We start from the raw sequence: 6000 nt of genomic DNA, 5'->3' as shown, positions 1-6000 counted from the left end.
AATGCCCGTCAGTGTGCTGCTGCAGTCCAGGGGGATCACCTCAGAATAGGGAGGGCATGCCATCCACCCCCCGACACATGTTGAGGAGCTCCTCACCAGCCTCGTGGTACCTGCCCATCCCCACACCCAACAACAGGCAGACACTATTGTGGAGGTAGTGCTACCCACACACCGGCTGAGGAGCGTGCAGGTAAGGCCACAGTGCACATCAGTAGACCACTGTTGCATATGCATCTGCATCTATGCAGGTAGATCATGCATATCTGACATGTCATATATATAGTTTGTTGATGCATAGTAGTAATAAACAGATGTGCATATGTGGTCGTATTGTGGACTTGTACTGTTGATGTACTGTAATGCTGCACCCACCCTGTAGCAATGCCACAGCTGTGGCCACTGACATTGCATCTCTCACACTCTTATGTAGGTCCCTCTGGTACACCACCAAGGCAGCAGCCTGTAGCTGGTGAGTATGGTTTACGTTGATGCTTGCCAGTACACCAGACATGTAATGGCTATGGTGTATTCCATCCAGACATCTAGCACACCTACCCATAATTCATGCTGTACATGTTCACGTATTGTTGCTGTTAAATGCACTGCATCACAGTGGTGACCATGATGGGGTATATGAAGGGTATGTCAGACACCTGCAAGATAACTAACATCCTGTCATTGCAAAATGTGTCCACAGGATTAACATAATTGTTAACCCACACACACACCTACATACAATGGGTCATGACAGTGTGGTCCGATGCCTGTCTGTGGTATGGGACATGTGTGTGTATGGATTTACAGACATATGAACCAATAGGGTACCATACAGTGGAGCAGCATGTAACATCAGATAGAACAGGACCATGAACTATGGCATATACCACAGTCTGTGCACAGCCCAAGGTACATATGCACAATACATATACTGTCAACAATCACCATAAGTACACAGACCCCAGTACTGTACACAAAACTGCAGAATGCCCAAGTTATGTCCTCAGAAACAACCCCTACTATACATAACATGTCTAGCAGTCTGATATTTAACTGACTTGTTATCGGGTATGATGTCAACAAATTATGGTGTACAGTACATATCCACCTCTGACTGCATGTCATATGTACAAAGGTTGACACACTTGTGGCTGGAGTTACAATGACTGGCCCAATATTGGCTTGTTACTGTGGCATATGTCCTATGAGGATATGAAGTAACTCATGGCTGTCATCATGCACTGACTGCAATCCTCAACCTATGCTTCTGCATTTCTCAGACTGGCATTCTGTGAGTAACACCAGAAACAAAAGGCTCCACAGTCTGCCCAGTCTGCAGATATCCCTACAGATGGGAGTTTCCTCAAACACATAACACTGTCATGACAGGAATTAAATCATGTAGACCAGCCATATCCACACATACCCTGTTAAACCGACATTACTCCACATGCAGAAGAGCAACACTTATCTTCCGTAGTCATGTCTGGCACATCCCCCTACTGTCTGTTGGCCTGTTTTGACAGTGTTTGTTGTTAGAGGTAAATCCCAATACCATCTGTGATGCTGCACAGGGTTTCAAACCCCTGACTGACTATGTATTGCTATCACATGTCTATGCAGTTATTGCATGCACCACATAGCTTACATGTTGGGGAGCTGTCCAAATGTATATCTGATGGTGAGTGACATCTGCAACAGAGATATAGTAGTGATAAGATAGGTGCAGTACATGTGCCTGTCCAATGAACAGGTGTCAACATCAACACAGCCACACTCTCTCAGGGACTCACACACATTGACACACTTGGCAAGGTCTGGAATAGACTTCTTAACTAGCTAGTTTGCCACAATACAGTAATGTGCAGGTATCACATGCACCACAGGGGTATCCGGATGTTACATGGGCAAAGGGCATGTTAAGGTATCTGACATCAGACAGCATGCATCTGTAGGCCAATGGGAGTTGTAGTGAGTGTGAATGTGGTCAAAAGCATCTTATTACACACACAGACACAGGGTGCCAGTACTGGCATGCATGGGTGTACTGCTTCATGGGTGTGTAGTGGCTGACTGTGCCAGAAGGCTATACAAGGCTAGGTAAAAGGTATACCTTTGCATTGGGCCACATGAGAATGGTCTACAGTGTAGCTCAGGGGTGTAGTGTCTGGATTGGCCCACACAGGTGGGTACTGTATCCACCATCCAGTCACCTGGGTTACTATTGTGTGTGGCCAGTGCTGTGCAGTGCTTGCCATTTATGTATTCTATAGCCCATGACATGGATGGTGTCTGGGATGTGCACATGCCCCACATGCATGTTAGTGACATGTGGAACTGTACCTGAGGTGTCTGACCCATGCGGTGTACACAGATTGTTATCATCAGATGTGCCAGTCCTGGTCTCATGAGGTGGTAACTGATAATGGACACCAGTTTGACCCTGCACCTACATTGATAGCATGATACAGGTATTTCCTGGTGTAAGTGGCATCTGTCCATACAGGGCATGTGTCTAAGGCCTGGTATGTCCTTTGTGTGTCACATGTGATGGCACCACTGTTGTAGCAGGTGTCCAGTGGGGAACATAGTAAAGGCACACTGCCTGCAATTATGTACCTATTGTAGTGATGGGACAGGGTGCCATGCCCTCTGTAGTCCACTGCAATCACACCATGGTTACTATCTGTGGGCAATATGCTGGGTACTACCAACATAGTGGTTGCTGCCTAGGCAAGTGTGGTCATGTATGAGACATGGGTTGAGAGTGTTCTCTGGGTAATATAAGGATGGCTTACTCTGTTTGCCAGGCCTTGATGTCACATGTAGGGGTATGGATTGGCACCCTAGCCTCTCAGCTATTTGATATCTGTTATCCTTGTAAGGTGGACATTGTGAGATATAATAAGCCCACCATATAAGAAATTTGCAAAACCTGCTCCACAATGAGTCCAGTTGTTACACACTCACAGCCACCTCCACACAGGATATAAATTATAAACACAGACACACACTTGCCATGTCTGGGATTAGAGCTCCTACCTAACTAGTTTATCACACTACAGCCTTACACAGTTATAAAACATGCCATGGAGATTACTGGAGTACTTCTTCCCCAAAGGTGTATTTCAAGTGGAATGACATCAGCAGATTTGCCAAAGAAGGGCAATGGAGGTTGTAGTGATTGTGAATGGTCTCAAAAGCATTGCTTCCTACAGAGACAAACACCCACACTTGCCATGTCTGGGAATAGAACCTGTACCAAACTACTATATCACACTACAGCATTAAGCTGTTATTGGATGCACCACATGGATTGCTGGAGTACTCCTTACCCAAAGGTGTATTTCAAAGTGCACGACATCAGCAGGCTTGCCAAAGTAGGGAATTTTAATTGTAGTGAGTGTGACTAGCCTAAAAAAATTGATCCTTACACAGACAGACACACACACAATTGCTATGTCTGGGATTAGAACTCCTACCTAACTAGTTTATCACACTACAGTATTTTTCAGTTATAGGATGTGCCACAGAGATTACTAGACTACTCTTTCCCCAAAGGTGTATTTCAAAGTGAATGACATTAGCAGGCTAGCCAAAGTAGGGCATTCAAATTGCAGTGAGTGTGACTAGCCTAAAAAGCATTGCCCTTTACACAGATTGACACACATGCACACACAGCTGCCATGCCTGGGATTAGAACTCCTACCTAACTAGTTTTTTACACTACAGCATTTCACAGTCATAGGACGTGCCACAGAGATTACTGGGTTACTCCTTTCCCAAAGGCATATTTCAAAGTGAATTACATCAGCAGGCTTGCCAAAGTAGGGCATTCGAATTGTAGTGGGTGTGACTAGCCTAAAAAGCATTGCTGCCTACACAAACAGGCACACAAACACACAATTGCCATGTCTGTGATTTGAACTCCTACCTAACTAGTTTATCACACTACAGCTGTATGCAGTTATAGAATGCAGCACAGAGATTAATGGGCTATTTCTTTCCTAAAGGTGTATTTCAAAGTGAATAACATCAGCAGGCTTGCCAAAGTAGGGCATTTGAATTGTAGTGGGTGTGTCTAGCCTAAAAAGCATTTCTCCCTACACAGACAGAGACACACAGACACAGACACACACACACACACACACACACACACACACACACACACACACACACACACACACACACACACTTGCCATGTCTGGGATTAGAACTCTTCCCTAACTACTTTATGACACTACAGCATTAAGCAGTTATAGGATGCACCACAGAGATTACTGAGCTACTTCTTTGTCAATGGTGTATTTCAAAGTGAATGACATCAGCAGGCATGCCAAAGTAGGGCATTTGAATTGTAGTGTGTGTGTGACTAGCATAAAAAGCATTGCTCCCTACCCAGACAGACACACACACACACACACACACACACACACACACACACACACACACACACACACACACACACACACACACACACACACACACACACCACACACACACACACACACACACACACACACACACACACACACACACACACACACACACACACACACACACACTTGCCATGTCTGGGATTAGAACTCCTACCTAACTAGTTTAGCACACTACAGCATTACACAGTTATAGGAAGAACTACAGAGATTACTGGGCTATTCCTTTCCCAGAGGTGTATTTCACAGAGACTGACATCCTCAGGCTTGCCATAGTATGCCTATGGGGAGGGCAGTGTGAGTGCATGGGCCATAACCCATTCATCTGGAGGTAGACACACCACACTCAGCCACACACAGGTTTATATTCCTCAGGTACATTTATACAACTGCTAGATGACTACTGCCTTGTAAAGTCATGTTGTACAGTTAGCACTAGCACTACAGAGTCTTTAATGCTGAGGGATACCAGTGGCTAATTTCTATGGTGATTGACATGTACACATCATGTAGTTGTAGCCATTTGGCTGTGTGCTGGGTGGGACACTCCTCATGATGGAAGGCTCCTTGTCACTGTCACTCACTTCCACACATCTATGTATGTGTACTTTTAGCATATTATAGTGTGTTGTCCTTGGATATATGTGTGCATTTCTATCCAATGTGTGTGCAAAGTATGACTGGTGCTTACTGAGGAGTGTATGCACTAACATCCACAACTGTCAGATATGTATGGTCCACTGCTGTTGGCAGACTTGGCCTTCATTTGTTGGTGCGAGCATGCCCAGTATGACCTTTCAGTATGCTGTTGTCTGACATTGCCTTCATTTCTCTAAGTGTGTGAGCATGCCCAGTATACCCTTCTGTATTGAATGTGTGGATCCATTCCAGGTAGCTTTTACTCCAGTGCAGACCTTTGTGTTGATCAGTTGGCAATATGGGGTCAAACTGTGCAAGGGATAGTGGGTACTGAAGTTGATTGTGTCTGTGCTGCTTCTGCTACATGGTACTGGTATTAGCAGAGATATTCAGACATGTGTACTGTTATAAACTGTAATGTTTTACATCCTCAAGTACTGTCAGGTAGACATTTTTGCTCACAGTGATGTCCTGGGGAACACAGGATGAATGCAGCTGTGTCCAGTATTGTGGTCAAATGCCTACATATTCTTGGAAAGTTATGCCATTCTAGAGGGAGAGCTGCAGACACTTGCTGCTGGGTCTGTATAACTGGTTCAGCACCTTGGTACAGTGGTGGCAGAGGACCCCATACTTGTACATCCATCCAAGTGACAGTATGGCCTTATCTTGCTGTGGCAATACCTCACAGCTGTACAGATTCACACAGGTTACCCAGAGGCAGGGGTCATAAGTCAGGACATTACCTCTACTGCAGTGTATGGGCAGGTTTGTAGCCACCCATTTTTGTGTTTGCAGCCAGGGATAGTATGTGCACACGGCTGTGTTTCGGACTTTGCACATTCCATGCTGCCCATGCTCCCATCCCCGCCCCCCATTATTCTATCCTCGTCCATACATTATTCAAACATTCTCTGATACTTTCCCT

The sequence above is a fragment of the Protopterus annectens genome, chromosome 2.part2 (genome assembly GCF_019279795.1).
Source record: "Protopterus annectens isolate FY-2018-M chromosome 2.part2, PAN1.0, whole genome shotgun sequence".
NCBI lineage: Eukaryota > Metazoa > Chordata > Ceratodontiformes > Protopteridae > Protopterus > Protopterus annectens.
Note: the sequence above shows the minus strand (reverse complement) of the source record.